Source organism: Phaenicophaeus curvirostris, chromosome Z (assembly GCF_032191515.1).
Source record: "Phaenicophaeus curvirostris isolate KB17595 chromosome Z, BPBGC_Pcur_1.0, whole genome shotgun sequence".
In the NCBI taxonomy this organism is placed as follows: Eukaryota; Metazoa; Chordata; class Aves; order Cuculiformes; family Cuculidae; genus Phaenicophaeus; species Phaenicophaeus curvirostris.
In genome coordinates this window covers 60,219,633-60,240,229 of record NC_091431.1, presented here as the reverse complement: position 1 = coordinate 60,240,229, position 20,597 = coordinate 60,219,633, and the positions used below count along the sequence as shown (strand labels likewise).

The window sequence follows — 20,597 nt, the reverse complement described above, 5'->3', positions numbered from 1 at the left end:
CCTTGAGAGAAGGACATGACCTTAATAGGCAGGCATATTTTGAGGTCCCACATGGATTTAAATATGTATTAAGTAAGTGAATTACAATAGCATTCAAATTCACCTTTACACGTATTTTAAGGCCATTAAGTTTGTATCAAAATTAAAATCTTGGCCTCCTTCTGCGTGTCGCTGGTGGGAGGAATTCTGTAGGCTGATGGCAATCTCTGTCTGCTCTCTAGTGAGTTCTGGGCTCTTGACAAATTATTCCAGCCTACATTGCAGAGACAGTGGGCAAATGTGATAGCCAAAGTTCCTTACAATAACACAGAAAGGCTTAGAGAATAATTGTGGCTCTGATGTTGAAATATATTATGTGGAGTATTAAGCTTGGTGGATATTGTGTCAAGAGGATACATCACAATATGGTTTTGTACCCATGGAAATTTTGCTGCAGACTGTCACTGAAACAGGAACTGGAATCCGTACGTTACTATTTGGCTTATGCTACAGAAAAAGTTTTCAACATATGTTGTATTTGAACTTTTTCAGAAGCAGTGCTCTGTACATAATGGAAAAGAGGAATCAAGTATGACTGAGAATTCATTGATACTATTTTATTCTAACAAAATTATCTCCAAACTGAAGCCAGTTTATATCAAACCAAAACCCATTGTACCTCGTAGATTTCAGCATTGCAAACTAAAACTGAATGTGCTCTGCTCATAAATTGTTTTGAAGGGAGAATAATTCTACAACAATCAAAACCAGTATATATAATTTTGCCAGGGCCATGCTATTAAGAATTTGTAAAATGTTGCTGTATCTGGTTAAGAACTTTCTACAATTTATTGGCATGTTATAGTTAGGTGGAAATTTTTGTAGAAACATATTTGTCAAATAATTTCACATCATTTGGCAAATAGGCAAACATTTCAGTGCAGGACTCTTTGTGATCATCCTTTCTGTAGCAAAAATAAAGAAGGCATTAGATAAAGCTGAAACAGCCTTTGTCAACACAAACAAAACAGTGGTGGGTACTACAATGATTAGACAAAACAGATGCCATCCCTTTTTTTAAAAAAAACAGGCATCTCCCTGTCTCATTAAAATCCTGAAACCCCTTACTTATCTGTTCCTTTACAAGTGCTCTACTAGAAAGGTGCTAAATTGGAAGGATCTGTTCATTTCTCCATTTATTCAGGTTAGTGTTTTTTTCAAGTAAACACTGCCTAGAGGTTCAAAGTAAGAGCAGTGGCTTTGAAAAGGTGTTTGGGCTAACTGTAATATTAGTTTTTACCACAGGAGTATCCTGATGGCAAACAAACACATCACAGCATGTCACCTTTTGGCAGATGGCTGCTGTGCTGTAATTTGCATCCTTACTGGCTCTGCTTGGGATTCCAGAGGATAAATCTGAGTATAATTTGTCTAGTTGTGTCCAAAAAATGTTGCTGTGGAAGTTAATGGGAAATTCAGCAACGAATTTTATCGTTGGGAGGAAAAGTAGGAGATCACGCCAAATATGACTCAAAGCCAATTCTCAATTCCCATTTAAATATTAGTAGCCTGATACAGTTTAAAACCTTTTATTGCTTTAAAAATCAAAAGTAACACTTTGTCATATGTGAGGAGTATGTGCCAACTTTCTACTGGCTAATTGTAAATAGCACGATACTTTGAGAACATTTGTGGCTAATTTAATGATACTTATTATTTAATTTGATGGCTTTTAAGTGCAAATCCAAGTTATTTTATAAATATTAGGTTTTCCAATAAGCCTATATCCAGATACCAGTCTTTTGACAGGAGCCATATGCAACATTTGAACCTTCTGCCGGTTCAAATTCTTATTTATTCTTTTGTTTTCACCCTGAAAACAATAGGGGGTTTTACCAGTTTTAACAATTTGGCACCTAAATGAGACCTCAGCTGTATGGTGTGATACAGGTACACAACTCAAATGATTAAAGTCAAGGCCAAGCATGGATAGTAACTTTGAATCAGACAACTGTTAAAATTCCTTGTGGGTTATGCACGTTTTCGAAACCTAAGTACTGTAGAAGGGAGTAAAAAATTACCTAGACGATATTCTGATTTAGAGAAAATGGATCTTTCTCAACTCAAGTTTTGTTTAGAAAAACCTGTGTATTCCATGAAATTTATTTGGAAACCAAATAATTAATCATATTTATAAGGGTAGTAAACTAACCCATGACTAGGAAGCTTCTAATGATTATTGGTTTTCATCTGTTAATAACCAAAGAAACATTTTACTGGATGTTGTCTTTCTAAAGCAGTTCAAAAGGTATCTTTAAGTCTCTTATGACTTTGTTAATTTTATGTCCTGTGTCTTCTGTTTATGTTCCCTTTGATTGTTGCAATGTCATCTGAATTTAATAGATATGCTATTAACCAAACTATTTCTTACTGTTTCACCTGTTCATGTTAGGTGCACTTAACGAAAATATTCCCTAACATGAGATGAAAGTTACATATTTCCTGACAATAATAAAAACAGTTCAAAAAGCTATTATGTTTTCTCTGATGTGGTTTGTGTGTGTTGCTGTTAAATTTTAGGATAAACATCTGTTGTCAGTGTGGATTTTTGTTAATGGTTTTATGTCAGGTGTACAGATTAGGACTTAATCCTGCTAACCTCTGCTCAAAGAAATACCACCAGTGATCAGTGGCTACCCACAAGCCACGATTTTCAGAACAGGGCCCTCTCTGGTTTCTGAATAGAGAATGTAAATTGTTTAGTCTGAATAGCATTTGGCATGCTATTGCTTTGTATATAACTCATGTGTAAATGATACTTGACACTAAGCAAACCATTGTCCTTAATGTAATTGCTCGCATTAGAAATGGAATATTTTTTTAAAAGACAAAGCTGAAAAGATAGAGGCTCATAGCTTTTTCTCCCTCAGATTTTTTTACATTTTTCAGCTGTAATGCTTATATTACATAAAAAATGCAAAGGCATCTCATTAAACATTGTGGTAATATTTGTGCCTGTTCATGAAAAACACACTTTTAATGTAATACACAATGCAGACATAGGAATATGTTTGGAAATTAATGCATCCTCAGCTTTTTTTTGCTATGTTTTTTATGTCAAGAATCTTAACTTTATCAAAGTAAACCATGTGTCAGCCTCCTTATGCATATGTTTACCTTTTCCTGGTTTTGCTATTTGTAAAAAGCTTCTGTTTCTCAGGTCTTACTGACCATATCTGTTCAAAAAGTTGATAAGGCTGGAGCAAAGTTACAGTAGTCTCTCTAAGTTTTATCTGCTCAGCAGAGGTTTGCAAACTCTTACTAATGCAAAATTAGAGCACTGATTTCTCCTGGTTTTACCCTCACCCTGGACACTTAAATGGGGAGAGGGAATATTATAAAGGGGATGAAAACCTTTAGCATACTCACCCTGCAGGGCAGAGGATAAGGAAGATCACAGCTGCCTCTACCTCTTGGATGTGGATCCTATTAATGTCATCAAGCAGTGAATCCTCTGTAGTTGTAGGCTGGACTTGTCCTGCTGTTAACATGCCTCAGAATGAACCGAAGTTCACTAAACTCTCTGCAGCTAAGTAAATTCAGCATTACTCTAAAGTTTTCTTCAGAGACTAAGACGACAACAAATGGGGTAGTGTTAGTACAACAACCCTGCGGAGCTGTTTGATGTCTGTAAATTGACTGGAGTGTGAAAGTGTCTCTCCTGGGGACTGCCCCTCCTCCTGGGCATAACCTGCTCCTCTAAAGGGGAGGCAAAGTCGTGTAAACTGCAACACTTTGGAGGGGAGGCCACTCACGTGCTGCTCACTTTCTTCTGCTACCTTAACTATAGCAAGCTGTGCTTTTGCTACCTGACTCATTCTTATCTTTCATGTGAGATGAACGTATTCAAAACAGGGAAGAGGAATGCAAAATTCCCTCCCACAGGACAGAATATATAAGAAAACAGCCAAACTAGGAAGGAAAGAATAATACCAAACCCACCCTGCCCCCCCTAGGTTCTGAGCTCCTTATTTGTTTCATTTGGTTGTTAACAGAAAAGGAGCTCCTTTCCATGAAATATGTTCATGGTAAATCTGAGACCTTTCTATTGAAGTGTATTATACTGTTTATAAGGAGAGTTTAAACCTGGGAATGTAGCTTGAATAGATATTCTATTATAATAAGATGAAGCTCAAACACTTAGAAGAATATAATTTTAGTGTCTACAGAGTTCTATGGCTTTCCTAGCATGAAAACCACTTGTATGTTATTAGAGGTTTTTTTCAATAATGTGCAGTATTTAAGAACATCATTGTTTATTAGCCCAATCACATTGCTTGCCTAATGCTAAATGTTTTCAGAATGTCATCAAAATGCCAGTAAGAATGGATGGCAAGAAATAAATGTAAAATAGCTTGTCTTTTATTAGATGTCCCCAGAATTGCTATTTTTAAAAATCTTGGACTATAGTAAGAAGTGAGCTAAATACAAGAGATTGGTAGCCCCAAGAGTATTCTGGGGAGACATCTGGAATTACAAGGGACTGCAGATGGAAGTGTCTCTGAAAGTGATACTGCATTAAGCAGCTGCTACACCAAGACACAAAAGAAATTTTGAAAGATCACATGATAAGGAGGTGGGATTAATTTCCCCCTCACTGCTGCTTCACGCTATTTGGAAAGCACATCTCCTTGCTTATAAACACTCTGTTTACCTATGAAATATGGAAGGAATGACAGCATGCACTTGGATATCATAGTTTAGTTTTGTGAAGACATGCCGTAAGCACAGAAAAATATTGCCATATATTTTCTCATAGGTGAAACTGAGACATACAGATTAAAACTGCCACAGGCTGTTAGTAGTATGTTTGGTACTGCAATCCAACTTTCTGGCTTTCTGTCCCTTGAAGAAATATGTGTCTTCTGTCAGTGAATTCTTGTTCAAGGATCCTTGTACAGCAGTGATGCTCACAAAGCAAGAGGATTAAGGAAGATGTGAACAGTACACTCCAAAGAAAGCATTGTACGTATGTTTTTACAGAAATCAGCAGATTAGGGAGTAGAGCAGCATGAGTCTCAATTACTTACAGCACAGAGAAAAGTTTTTAAATTTTGTCTCATTAAATAATTCTTCATACAGATCTGGAACTTTCCTTCTAAAGGATCTTAAAGAGCCTTTACAAATGAATACTCTATTTAATTTTTTCAAAAATTTCCTTGATTTTAATGGGACCCTACTTAGATGCAAAAGCATCTTTAAAATATACATGAAGATCCATATCCTCTCTAATAACAGCAGTACATGAAGTTTAATGTATGAACTGAACCAGAACAGGCTGGTTTAAATGGCTGTGGATGTTAGGTAGCCAAAGAGTGGGTTAGTGCCACAATTCTGTCAAACAGCACAGTGCTATTTAGTGATGAAAAGTTAGATATTATTTGAAAAAGAGTTTGTTCACAGAATAGTGGCACCTAACACCATATTAGGACAACAATTTGTATGGCTGGAGGAAAGAATGTGACCTATCCATGGGCCCTATGGACCGCAGAATCCTGAGCTGGAAGTCTTCCACTCAAGAGCTGGCTAGGCTTAGCTCTAACATCCTTGTGAAATGTCAAACTCAATCTAAAAAAGGGGTAGTTTTTGAGTGTTTTTTAATTCCTCCCAGAAAATCTCTCTATTTGAAGTCTGACTTAACAAAATGATAGTCAAGGGGAAAAACTAGTTTGGCCCTTGTAATGCAAAAGCCCGTTCAAGGATTCAGTGGTGGGTTTTGTGGGATGTAGCGTTTTGGTACAGTCTGTTTTTTGAGACAGAATATCTATAAAAAAAATAGGGGTTGGAAGTGTGAGTTAAGTTCTGATTTGATATCCCTGAAATCAACCTCAGATACTTCAGTACTTTAGTTTTATTTAGCTAATTTATGATGTTGTTGAATTTTAAGTGCTCTTGGCCTCTTCTGGATCATGAACTTGGAAGTCTTTTAGCCACTAAGTAAAAATTTTCTCCTGGAAATTAAAGCTGCTTTCCTAGGGAGGCTTACTGGAATTGGAGGCCAGCTTGCTACAGTTTTCCAGACATCCCAGCTGTAAGAAAAAGTGAGATAGAGGAAAAAAAAAGGTGTTAAGTACATTTTTAAAAGAACTGTGCTGCACATCTTTTTATTTTAAAGATCTAGTTTTTGGCTTATAGAGAAATAGATTGCTTATTTTCCATGATGTTTTCTGTATCTATTTCCTGATGCCTGTTGGAGTGAAAAGGGCAAGAAAATGTTTATCTGCCACCTACCAGGAGATAAACATAAAATGTTTATTCAGCAGCACTTTAAAGTTCTTGTAAAGAATCTAATTTTGATGTCATTGCAACCAGATGAAATTAGTTTATATAGATTTAACAAATTTATATACTGGTGGTTGAGAAGATTCTTTGAAAGACCTGCAAATGAATTGTGAGATCTGAACTTTTGTCTTCTAGAATATGTTGGAAAACATTGAATGGCATATATTCCTAATTCAATTTAAAAATCCCAAATCTGAAGCCTGGAGAGCAGTAAGTCAAGATGGTCAAAACTGAGTTAATGAATTTAGATTTTCAGTTTCACTTGCTTTTAGGAAAATTCCCAATAAATCCTCAGGTTCCTTTTGTGTTTTTCATAACTGCTTCTTAATAGTCTAGGTAGATGAGCAAAGAGTTTCCTCTGCTCACCTCACATTGGTATTGTTTCTTTGGGTTTATTTCGGCATTTTAGCTTGCTTGGTAAATTTGGTCTGCAGTTTGGGTAGTATGGGATCCACACAACTCTCATTTGGACAGATCAGAGAATGCTGGAAGGAAGAATTAAACTGTGACAAAAACTGCTAAGAGAGTGGAGAAGGTTATGGGGAACAAATTATCTTTCACATTTTCTATGTGAGAAGAGAAAAAGTACTACTGCAGATTATTTCTTCAGCTATTCTGTGGCCCTGGGGTGTTATCCTTATGATTTCTTTCAGGGAAGTTTCTTTGGAGACAGTACAGTTTGAAAGAGTACGAATGAGACGAACAAAGGGCAGAACAAAAGTTGTCTTATGAAATACCAACAAAAACAGAAGGCTTGCATCTTCTTCCTCAATCGAATGTTGAACTTGTTAGACATCAGTCTCCCCCCATATTAAAAATTAGGAAATTTTCCTCAGAAATGATATTTTTGTGTCTCTTTTTTCTTTTTTTTCCTTTTACAATGGAAAGCTTTCTGTTTTTTCTTTTTGCCCTCAAGACAGAAAAAGTAGGAAAAGCAGCAGTAATGGGATGTTGATGGTACATTTACTCAACATCCTCATAAAGCAGTAAGAAGGCACAAGTGAGAATTTTTAAGTGAGAGTTTTTAACCTTTCTTGACTACATTCCTGTTATCTGGCTGCTGAATCTGCTGCATGCTGAAACCATGATCCAGGCAGCCTTCCCCACCCCCAAGCTGTTATCTGTTTTGTGCTCATATGTGTTAATTAAACATGTTGCCACAAACTTGAAGGAGAATTTAAAGGTTTGGATTTACATCCTGAGTGGGGCCCCTGCATGAATATAGTTCTCAAATAAGGTAATAAAATTTCCTTATGCTTACTAATTCTGGAAGCCAAAGTCTAAATTTGAAAATATGAATGGCTAACAAGTACAATTATAAATGCTAGTCCCATTTATCACTGCCTTCTATAAATCTGCCTTCAGAAAGACCCTTGGCATCTTTGAAGGTAAAACATTACACAGGCCAAGTGTCAACAGCCACACTAAGACAAATTCAGCTTGTAGTTCTATCAGCATAAATACAAAGTTACAGAGTTGCCCTTCAGTAAGCCCTCGGGAGGAACAATGCACATCCACTGAGACTTCAAAATAATTCAAATAGCTGTTGTTGCTCTTGAAACATTAAAGTGAAACATGAAAATGAGGAAACGAGTGCTGGCAAGAGGTTAGCGAGAGGCAAACAGTGTGCAGCCATGTCCATGCAGCTATCCTGCTTTGCCTCCTTCACTTATGACCTGCAACGCCCTGAACAGCTCTGGTCCTGGATCTTTGCGGAAAAGCAGTTACAAGCTGTGCCAAACTGTGTGATGCTTTTGTGCTCTGAATACATGTCCTCCAGGGGCGAGGATGAAACCACCGCATTCATTTGCACTTGAGTAAAAACTACATTGTTTTTGCAGTCATTTGGCATCATGTTCAAAAACTATAAGGTCAAATTCAGCTCTAGTGTTGCAACACAAATGATTTCAATGGCATTTTGCCCACCTACATCAGAGCTGTATTTGGCCCATCATCTGGATCTACTTAGTGAAGACTGCGCTAAATGTTCAATGCCTTGCACAGGGTTTTAGTTATGTACTTACCATTGAATTAAATGGGAATTGTATTCTTAGGACCTTATCCAAATTATGAAACTGTAGGATTGTGAAGGGAACTGTATTTCTCTTATTTGTGCAGCATCAAGCACACTAAAACTTCAACTGCAGTATTGGTGGTGTTGGATGCACCTATAATACAGCTGTTAAGTGTGATAAAATACCTTGCTAGTGCCTCAATGGAAAGAAGACAACAATACCAAATAATGAGGAGATCAAGCTTTCTGATGTGGGATTGCTTTGCTTCTGTTTCTGAATAAGTGATGAATTCACACATTAAACAGACTAAGTATACAGCTTTCTTAAGTATGATGCTTCTAATTGCTTCATCTATGGAATATACGAGGTTTTTAATCCTTGCAGGGCAGAAGTCCAGAAAAATAGTCTTGCTTTCTTCATATTGAGAATACAATATTGTTCTGTTCGTATTTTTATTATTTTAAAATGAATGTATTTTTGAATCTTGTCTAGATTTCTTATTTAAAGGCTATCTGCAAAATGTTGATGATCAGGGGAGAAACACGCTAAGTCAGAAGCCTTCAGAAATAGATTCACTACATGTAACCATGTGTCCCACCAAAAATGATCAAATGGATTTGGTTTTATCTGTTTTTCGCAGAAAATTAAATTTTCAAATACAAGATGTTTTTAGAAAAGCATTTCATTTTCTAGACCCCCCCGCCCCCCTTGACTTTCTGTATATTTCTTAGGACTTTGGAAATGCTTTCATTTCTGATGGTCAAGATGTCTTCCTTTGACAGGGAACACTCTCACCGCCTCTAGCCTACCTAAACCAAGTACAAACTCTGAGATCTTTTTGAAAAAAGTACATCAATGGAGTCTTAGAGCAAGATTTTCTTTCCAATTCTAAAAATCCAATTTGTCTAAGCACAAAAGATTTCTAGAATAGAAAGAAGAAAAAATTTCAATTTTAAGAAAGGAATCTAAATTTCTTTTGGTCCTCCCACATAGCTGGCACTATTTCAGATTTGATTAAACCAAATAAAAGCAATGAGATGAAATTACCTAGTTAAGGCACTTATTTTTTATTTATCTGATGGTTGTTTTCATGTAGTTGCAATTTTTCTGTCCTGTCTAGTTCTAAATTAATCAATAATGGCCATATATCTTATCATTTGATGTGCTGTCTCATGATGTAGCCTTCTTGAAGCTCAAAATATATGTGAAATATGTGTGCTGACTCTTTTTTTCCTCCCCTGGCTGGCAGCTTAGTAGCTTATAGGGTGTGTGGGGAATAAAAGAGAACATGGGGTGGGGGAGGAAGGATGTGGTCAACATGTCAGGGGTGAATTCTGCAGCAATTATGCTTACAGAACACTGCTTAATCATGGCAAAATGATCCTCTTAGGTCAATGGGAGAACACATGGAGAAGGCCAACACTGTATAAGAAGGTTTCCCAAAACAAAGTAAATGAAGTAGAAATGCAAGCGCTTCAAACTAGCATTGGATTGTGGAAGTGAATGCTGTGGCATTTGAAATGATAAACTTTGCTCTGCAGAGGACAGCTGTACTCCTGAGGGATATATGGTTGGGAATACTGAGGCTGACCAAGAATAAGGCAGGCAGAAAACAGATCAAGGATATTGGGTCCATTGCAGTTTATGTAGCAAAGCTAATTGCAGGAGAACAAGCACTGTGAAGATGCTGTGAGTCAGAGATCTAGAGGATGCCTTGGAAGAGAGAACTGAGAAAGCAGGAAGCAGCAACTGTGACTACGGTTCTCAACACACACTATTATATTTTCCAAAATAAGAGAAAACATGAGAGATTTCATCTGGTGCATTACTAGAACAAGCTTAAACAAAAATGTGTTATTGACAATCACTCTGTAGGAATTTGTTGTGTGTACCTTAAAGATAAAAGAAACTAAATAACAAGCTGATTAGACATCGTTACCAGCAGTAATTTTAAAAGTATGACAGAAACTGGAGGACACATGCTGACTCCAATCCTTATCAAGATAGTCAACAGCTTTCCCTTTTAGCAGACACTGTGAAGCTGCAAGAGCAAAATATGTAATATATTTTGTTTCTGGCTATAATAAAAGTGAGGAAAATCTCAGTATGAAATGCTCTTTGGATTTCCAGGTAAACATTAAGTGACCTTTGATACACTGGAGGGAAGGGATGCTGCCCCAGGGGGGACCCTGACAGGCTTGAGAAGTAGGCCTGTGCAGACCTCATTGAGTTGAACAAGGACAAGTGCAAAGTCTGCACGTGGGTTGGGGCAATCGCAAGCACAAATGCAAGCTGGACTAAGACTGGCCCCGAGGAGAGGAACTTGAGGGTAATATTGATGAGAAGTTCAATGTGAGCTGGCGATGTGTGCTTGCAGTGCAGAAAGCTTGCTATATCCTGGGCTGCATCAAAAGAAGTGTCATCGGCAGCTCAAGGGAGGCAATTCTCCCTCCCTGCTTTCATAAGATTCCACCTAGAGTACTGCATCCAATTCTAGGGCCCCCAACAAAGGATGGCCATGGACCAGTGACAGCAAGTCCAAAGGAAAGCCATGAAGATGATCAGGGGCATGGAGCACCCTTCCTATCAAGACAGGCTAAGAGACCTGTGGTTGTTGACCTTGGAGAAGAGAAGGCTCTCAGGAGATCATATAGCAGCCTTTCAATACCTAAAGAGGTCCCAAAGGAAAGATGGGGAGGTACTTTTTCCTAGGGCATGTAGTGGTAGGACAAAGGGTAGTGGCTGTAAACAGAAAGAGGGTAGATACAGATTGGATATAAGAAAAAAAACCCCATCTTCACTGTGAGGGTGGTAAGTCAATGGATCTAGATGCCCGGAGAAGTTCTGTATGTCCCATCCTCAAAAGCGTTCAAGTCCAGGTTGGATAAGACTTGGCAACTTGACCTAGAGGAAGGTGTCCCAGCCCATGGCAGAGGGGGTTAGAACTACATGATCTTCAAGGTCTGTTCCGACCTGAACAATTCTATGATTCTATGATTCTGAACCAATGCAATGGAAGATGTTCTGAGGTGCTTAGATTATTCCAGTTGTTTATATAGAGTAGAGGATAGCTATTTGGTAGGAACTGTAAGGATCCTAAAGGTATCCAAATATCCATTCCTAATTTGGACTTCACACTTTAACACACATGAAGAGAAAATAAGTTTAAAGTAACATCCTCTGTGCTTCTGCGTCTCCAAGAACAGAACTGACCATTAGAAAGGACTAGGAAATTTCTTCAAGATTGGAAGGAATTTACCGGCTTGTAAGCACAGAAGAGTTGTGGATGAGCGGGCAATGCCATTGTAGTACCAGATAATTAAGTGACTTTGGACAGAAGACCAGCAAAAAGGATTTGAATTGGTGACGAAAGGATTTTTATGAACTAGATTGTATTTAAATTTCCAAACTGATTCTAGTCACTTGTGGCTTCTGTATGGGAAATTACTTTTATGCAATGCTAAAAGTTGCTGTGGGATTTGCACTTGAATAAATTGAGCTTGATTGGTGCAGAGTGTGGAGGCTGCAAATTAAATACTCAAAGTCTTGGTGAAGGCTATAAATGCTAGAATATGAAAATAACACTTGTCTTTGCTAGTGTTCTATTATCTACTACTTTCCTAGAGTGTATTTTTTGCACTTTGGATTTCCTATGCTTTAACAAATAGACACTGATAATGATCAGAGTCTTCTAAGATACCTGTTGTGACAGTGTATTTATATCTCTACCTTTAGCATGAATATAAGGTAGTTCTAAGTTGCAAGCAAAGACAGTAAAAGCCCAAAAGAAATTAAAAGAATTACATGCCCATACAGGGAGCAGAAAAATACTGGTCTTTTGATTAGAAAAACTAGCCAGGAAAAGAATTCGAAACTTTGTCCTTTTTGGACAGAGCCTAGCCCAGTAATTAAGAAATGAAATACTTTGTTGTTGATTCCAAAACCAAAAACTCACTCCTTTGTTGAGGACTTTGTGCAGATACTTAAGGAACATCCCAGTGGAGTGAAGAGGGAATTTGGAACTATCCCAGCAAGTTTTATGCCTAATAGGAGATGGCTTGAGAGATCTCTTTGCAGCTGTTAGATCTGGCTAAAAGTTGCTGATAATCTCAAAGAATAAGCAATATTCTCTGGCAGAAATTTAGCAGAAAACTAGCAAAACCTTGTCAGCAGACAAGTTATTTGGATTTCAGGAGACTGGAAAAAAAAAAAAGAGATTCTGTAGTTTTTTTTTTGAAATGAAAGGCAAGGGTGGTAGAAAATAGGCTATAATCAGAAGTCCAGGTATCAAAATCTACAATTTTTTGCACTGTCATCTTTCATAATTTGTCTTTATTCTGTTAAGGTTGGGTGGAATGAGATTAAAATCTGCTTGTCCTAGCGGGATGCTTATTGGTGATATCCTAATAAATAATTTCGTTTCAATAAGCAAGCACTTACAAATGGGGCTGTACCAGTGAAGCAGTTATAGACTTCAGGTGTGATTATGTAGGTCATCAGGACTCATAAACAGACTAGGAGATAACTGCTGGGTTTTTTTATATATATATATATACATACACACACACACACATTGCTGGAGCAGCTAGCTCTATCTCTATCTCTATCATCACCATTTTGTTCTTAACAGCTGTTTAAATTTAACATAAATCATATTTTAAGTGCTGAGTTAGCTGAAAATGTATACATTTTTCATATATCTTATTAATCCACAAAGCATGTCTGACTGTTTTATATTGCCCCCAAAAATGCACTTAAGAAGGATTGAAAGCACCATGAACAATACCGGTGATAACTGGAAGGGAGTACAAACCCACAAGAAATTTTCCACTAAGTAGAAGGTGGAATAATACACATTTGGGCCCATACAGTTGCATTTTCAGACATTACATTCAACCTCTGGGCAAGATTTCTTACTGAGTTTTTTAGATAGTTAATTACCTACACAAGTATTTGCATTCACATAGCCTATTACGACAAACTTAGAAAAAAAACTCTCTGCAAATTGTGTGGAAATAAGATTACAGATTTTCTAGGACTCAGCCTTTCAGCAGCTCACCCACTTGACCATCATGCTATAGGACTTGCTTATGATTTGTTTTGAATAAATAACATTTTACATAAATCCCCAAATTGTTTTTTTTTTCTTTTATTGGATGGCTCTTTAAAAATGTGGTTGCTCCTGTTTTATGCAGGTTGTGTGTGTGAAGTTGAAATGTAACATCTCTCCCCCCTTTTTGCCACCTTTCTTCTGCAAACTTCTAAAGCCAGGACTCCAACATGAAGGTTCTGCCTTCTCATTGTGCATTCCTATTCAGACTCAGCTGGCTTGCCAAATTTATTGTTCCTTGAAGCCTATATGCAGCATCTTGACTCTCTGCTCCAACAAGCTGCCTTGCCTTTGCCCTGTTCCCATGTGCTGACCCTGAAGAGTATGTTCCAGTGCAGGTTGAATTCTTGCTATCATACAGGCTGCCACGAGGTGATCCCTGCAGCACACAGCAGTGACATAGTAGGGATCTGCTGGAACTGCTTGTGTAGAAGTGCTTCAGTTCAGGTAACCCATCATCATTGTTTGGAGAACTCTTCAAAACTCTGCTCAGCAAGCCAGTTTGGAAACCTCTGCTGAAAATCTTTCCTCGTGGTAAGGTTTTAGTAGTTACCAGCCCATACAGATTAATACATTTCAGGTCTATCTAGAGAGAAATGGTTGGATGACTTAAAGTATGAAAGGCATTTTAAAAGCCAGAATGGTTTGTATTGTTAACACCCATTTGGATCAAAGGTATATGCTTTCTTGAATAATAATTTAATTACTTAGTTTTATTAAGATAGTTTATTAAGAAGTTCCAAAACCACAGTAGTGTGTAACTAATAGTATAAGCTTGTAGGTGATTATTTCAGGTAAAGGAGTAGTTAATGCAAATGTTCTAAAAAGTACTACAATAATCGATTTGTATCTTTAAAAATTTGTAGTGTACTGGTAGTACATAGGTTAACACCTAAGTTTTGTGGTCATAAGCACAATTCCTCTTTTCCTAGGTATCTCTTCTACACATCTCTTCACATTGGTATGTGTTATAATGTAAGCACGTAGTTATTTCTGTTGGTTTTTTTTTTCTCCTAAAATTGAATTAGTTTTTTTTTACTTTCCATTGTGGCAGAAACATAGGGAAAGTCCTGTTTCTTCCAGTGGAGAGTGATTTCAGACCTAGATATATCACTTGACATTTCTTAAAATTCCTTTCTCTGTTCCAAAGCAACTAAATTTACAGCTTTCTATATTTACAGTGTTTCATAAAAAGAAACTGTGTTTGGCTTTGTTAAATAAAAGCTGAACAGCTTGAAGTGAGGTATCTTCAAAGCAACAAGAGTATTGTGCAAAAACTTCAGAAAATCAAATAAAATAATCATAATCAAATGCTGCTTAACTGTGTTTGGATCTCACAAGCTGAACTCTGATTCGACTACAAGCAAAATGCTGCAAAAGCTAGCATTGGTTTACTGGTGTTCTTTCTTCTGGGCCAAAAGCTCAGGGATTTGTATTCCAGATACAATCATTCCAAAGTCTTTGTGAACAAATTTAATCAAGCCTACTTTTGATGCTACATTAGTGTGTGCTTTTGTTTTTCTGTTGGTGGTGGTGTGCGCTTTTTTTTTTTTTTAATAAGGCTTTTGCTTCTTTGCTTTGGAAATTGTCTTGTGTGCAGTCATGGCTGTGACTGCTTAGCTGCTACTTTATTTTAGGCAGACCTCTCCAGTTAATGTTTCATGATGCATTGCTTCTCAACACAAAGAATCTTTCTCTCTTGAGAAAAACACAGGGGAAGGAGAAGACCAGTGTGCCTAGTGAAAACTTACAGATATCAGAATATTTTGGTATTTATATTTCTGTTGCAAAATCTATATTGTCAGAAAGAGACTAATTTTTGATACATTTGCTACTTCTGTATTCCCTTTCTGGTGTGGGTCTGTTATCTTCAAAGATAACTTTTTTTCACCTTTTCTTTGTCATTGGACTATGATGGTTTTGTGCGGTAAGGACATGCGATAGAGGAAAGGAATTTTTTTTCACTTCAGTGTTATTTTTTTTCTATTTTTACTGCTTAGGCCATCATGGAGGTTTCTCTGTGTGCTTGAAGTTTCACCCAAAGAGAACAAGGTAGACTAATTTTATCAGCGTGCTTGTCTAGACTAAGTGACAGTAAAGTCCCATAACTGCTGTGTTATCTGCTCTTGTTAAAGAGGGGTTTTGAAGTCTGAAAGTATGGTGGAGCTGGTCAGAGACCTGCAGCCAAAGAGCAGTGCTGCAAAGTGGCCTTGGCCCCCCACTAACACTTAAAAATCATAGGACTGAGACTCTGATATCTGTTCATGAGGGTAACTACTTGCACCCTGTACCCACCCTCCAACAACCTCCCTTCCTCCTTTAGTGCCCCAGTGATTCTTTTGCTCTGAAGAGCACATCAGGGTATGTTAGTGAATATAACACGAGGAGAGGAGAGTGGGTTGTTTTGATAACTTTTCTTTTAGTCATTATTCTGCAAAGGAGCTTCAACATAGACTCATAGAATGGTTTGGGTTGGAAGGGACCTCAAAGATCATCTAATTCCACACACCCTGCTGTGAACAGGGACACCTCCCACAAGTTCAGGCTGCTCAAGACCCCATCCAGCCTGACCTTGAACATTTTCAGGGAGGGGGCATCCATGACTTCCCTGGGCAACCTATTCCAGTGCCTCACCACCATCATCATGAAGAAATTCTTCCTAATGTCTAATGTAAATCTTTCCCCTTCCAATTTAAAGCCATTCCCATTCATCCTATCACTACATGCCCTTGTAAATGTCCCAGCTTTCCTGTAGGCCTCCTTCAGATACTGAAAGGCTGCTATGAGGTCTTCCCAGTGCCTTCTCCAGGCTGAACGCGCCCAACTCTCTCAGCCTGTCCTCATAGCAGAGGTGGTCCTGCCCTCTGTCTATCCTTGTAGCCCTCATCTGGACCTGCTCCAACAGCTCCATGTCCTTTTTATGTTGAGAATTCCAGAACCAGACACAATACTCCGGATGAGGTCTCACAAGAGAGGAATAGAGGGGCAGAATCACCTCCCTTGACCTCCTGGCCACAATTCTTTTGATGCAGCCCAGGACACAGTTGGCCTTCTGGGCTGCAAATGCACACTGCTGGCCCATGTCGAGCTTGTCATCAATCAGCACCCCCAAGACCTTCTCTGCAGGGTCGCTTTCAATCACATCATCCCCCATCATGTCTTGAAACCATGGATTGCCTTGACACAGATAAAGTATCTGTAAGCCAGCAACACATTTTGTCTTTTTCAGTCCTGAATTTGTATGTAGTAGAGTGCAGAGCTGCAGAAAACTAGAAGGATTTTATAACAATGTGGTGGTGTTGCTTTTAGGACTAGTCTTTGCACAAACTGCTCTGCTGAATTTCCTAGGATGAAGCTGCCTTAGTTTACAAATCTTACACTTCCACATAGGATGACTGATGATCCTCAATTTTCACCATTCTTGGCCCCTGCTACTGCAGATTAGTCAGTTCAAGAAAAAGGCAGGTAAAGATGGAGTTCTAAATAATTGCTGTTAGAAGGATAGCTTTCGTGTCCGTGCTAAGAAGAAGGAGCATGGAATATGTAGATAGGAGATGTTTCTTTTCTCTGTAAGCCCTGTATAAAAAAAATCACTCCTCTTCTGATTCACTGACTCCTGTGAGGCTACTCATTTGAGTTAGGGTGGTAGAGTTTTGCCCAAATGAAATATGAGATATGTGATCTCTTTCTGGTTCAAAATCATTGTAGTCCATCTGAGTGTATTTACAGTTCCAACTAATTCTTTGCAAGTTCTTTAAAATACATTATGTAATATGAATTTTTACTTCTATTACTCTTCCTGAAACTCTAGTGTTTGTGTTAATGCTGTTCTCAAAATAAAAAGTCTATGTAACAGGACTATCATATTTTACATTTTTTGAGACATTTTCAAATGTAAATATCACATCAAGGTGAATAGCATAATGGAATGAGGAATGTAGACCTTCCCCGTTGTCCTCATGGGAAAATAATAATCATGATACCGGATTTGAAACCAACTAAAGTGACCCTGGGAAGGGAAGGGTAAGCCTTTCTACTGGCTAGTCTTGTATTCTGCACATGAACAGTGTTCTATACTTCAAAGCTGATTGCTGTAATCTGCATCACTTTGCATTGCTTATTGGAATCTTGAGAACATCTGTGTTATAAATTCATGTGTGGGGATGTAAAGTTTCTTTTGGTATACCACTAAAATAATTTCTGAGGGAACAAATACTGGTTTTGGAATGGTATGCCCTGGAGAAAGAGATTTGGAGTCCTTGGAGTTGCTTAGGAGGCTAATTGAGTGAATTTTGTCTAAGACCCTCAGAAATGCATCACTAATGACACACAGTCAAACTCCAGGAACCAACTGAATTTTACATAAGATTATTGTGAACTGCCAAAATTAATCAGGGTAAAGGCTGTCCGGTTGTCTGTATTTATCTTTGTTACTGGCTATTTCTTCATAGAAAAGAAAAATAAATTGGTTCTTTGTGTCTAGTTTTCAGGGGTCAGTGCTGAGGGTACGACAGAAAAAGAAAATAGTAAGGGAAAGAATAAGCCAACAACAGCTTGCAGGCATACTCAAAAGTTTCTCCATGGTCAGAAGGACTTATCATTTCCCAGTTAATCTGTTGGCCATTGCAGGAAGATAGAACATGTTTTGATATTTGAAGAAACAGACAAGTTCTATTAAAACCATGATCTAAGACCATCTTTTTGTTGTTGACAAAATGATCATTAGGTAATCTCTCCAGAATTTTTGAATTCCTATTGTCAATGATAAATGTGTCCATGTATAGCTAACGCAGAAGTATTTCAAGACAGACTTTATTCAAAACCTCCTGATGAGTATTTTGTGTTGGTTTGTCCCTTTATTTATACACAGAGAATGAGCTGTTGCAGACCCTCACCACAGAATTTTGATGTTCAGCATCCAAATGCTGCAGTTCAGGATCTCAAGGTCTCTTCCTGTTGTTATTGCTTGGCATTTTTTCCTAACTTTTTAAAAAATTTATTTAGAGACTGTAGTTGAACATAATGAAGAATGATTAAATATTATAGTTTAATTATGTGCAGAAGGAGAACTATTAAGTGACTGAGTTCTTGCAGGTGCAAAGAAATTCTGTTTGTCACCAAAATGTGAATTCTCAGGCTTCATTGGGTTGCTTCTCACAGTGTCAATCAAATCCAGTGACCTCCGTAATCGTTACACACTGTCTCCAATCTAGCTGGGTCCTACTGATTGTTGAAGCCCTGGGAAGAATATTTTCCATCCAAAGTAGAAGGATATGCATTCTTCCCTCAAAAATACGTGCTAGGTTTATTTTAATTTCCACCTTCTTCTCTGACACCTACCAGTTTGGAGTGACAGGTTCAAAGGACTATCCATAGGAATATAGAGCCTAGAAATTAAATTCAAGGTCCCTTCGAATTCTATCTTGTTTCCAGCCCCAGCAGAAAAAATGATCATTATATTTTTCCAAAATCTCTGTACATGTTTACAGTTGATCCTTCCTTTCTTTAGGGTTTTTCTTCCTGAACATATTTTATTCTGGTTGTATGTGTGGATGACAAAGTGAAGGTAACATAATAGTGTCTCATTTAATTTAAATGATTTTAGTTTTAATTATCCTAACTGGACCCAGTGACAATGAAACCATGGGTATGCAGAAGAAGAGTATAGACTGTCAAGGGAATCGAAGTACATGTTTTGTTAGCATATGCTGAAGCTTACACTATTGTTTCTGCTGTTTGAATATACATAAAAGTCACATCCCAAATTCTGTTAAAATTCTTGAACCCGTTTCACTTTATGAGCATGAACACTAGGATAGCCCCTTTTATTCCTTACAGCAAAAATACTAATTGACTTAAAGCCAATTAAAATGTAAAGCAGGGACATTTTTTATAAGTGAAAACATACTGTAGCATTGCAGCGGCCAGCTCCTGCCTTCCTGCTCCAGGTAAAAGACTTATCAACTTTAGCAGTGCTTTGTCTGGATAAAGGTTAAGCAAAGTTTGCTGAAAGCACTGCCAAGTAAATTATATACAGTTTTTTTTTCTCCTGTGTAATATAGTTTGAACATAGCTTTCTCCTACATGCCTTTAAAAATAAGTTCTAGGAAGAAAGACACAGATCTCAATCTCTATTAAAAATAAGACAAAATAAATTATTTCTCAGGAACATCTTGCACTGAAAATTCTCAAATTACGTTAAAAACTTCACATATAAGTCAGTCTTTATACAGCAAAGGAATCTTTACAGGAGTGAGTTCCTATTTATCTTCTGCATGCAGAGGTATGTGTCTGCATACACCTGCTTGAGAAGCCTGCACAAGAAGACCACAAACAAGTGAACAAACCGGAGGTGATTCATGCAATACATGCTAGTGCTTTTTGTTGTAAATCTAAAGGAAATCTGTGTCACTGCAATCTTAGAATGTAATGCCAGACAAATGAGAACCAGACCACAAACAATGAAGCTGAGTGCATCATTATAGGTTGAGTAATGTGAATGACTTGCATAAACTATGGCTGAAACTCAGGATTTAGCAAAAGACCATCACCCTTAATTGCATCAGAGACAATTAAAAGCTTGTTAGTCTGCAAACTGTCCATCAGGAAGAACCTCATCAATCTAAGTCATAAATATTTAAGGAGGGCAATGTTTCATTTTGATTTAACTATTTTTCTTTATCTTACCTTTCTTCCTATGTTATGAATTGCCTTTCATTTATCCACTCTCTTGCCCAAAATGAGGAAATAATTGCACATTTGTCTTCACCTAGTCTCCATTTCCAGCAAGATTTTTAAGCCCAAGATCTAATGAAACCCTTTGTCTCTCTGAAGACCTTTCATGTTTTACTAATAATGCTCTTTCATGAGCTCAGCCTTAGGTTCCTCCTTTCCTGATACAGTGGTTCCATGTAAGAATAATCCAGGTGATTATAACACTCTCTTGAGAAAAAAAAATGTGTTATTGGTAGCTGTAAGGTCCATAGGAGTTTTGATAAATTTGCTTCTACTTTTCATCTAAAAAAAGATAAAAACCACTTATCAAGTGGCTTCTGTTAACTCTAGCTAACATCACCATTAGGCTTTGCTGTCTGCACTGGATGAAATCATTCACTAATAAGCACTATTTATAGGTTATATGCCCACATGAT

General features: G+C 37.6%; 1 protein-coding gene across 1 annotated transcript in view; it reads right to left on the bottom strand.

Annotated features, from left to right (window-relative positions):
- The window catches only part of FGF10 (fibroblast growth factor 10), a 111,327-nt gene extending 90,941 nt beyond the window's left edge, over positions 1–20,386 (bottom strand). The window contains exon 1 of the mRNA XM_069880245.1: positions 20,134–20,386. The gene's annotated coding sequence lies outside the window, so the exon portion shown is untranslated. The remainder of the gene's footprint in view (positions 1–20,133) is intronic.
- Between the last annotated feature and the right edge of the window lie 211 nt (positions 20,387–20,597).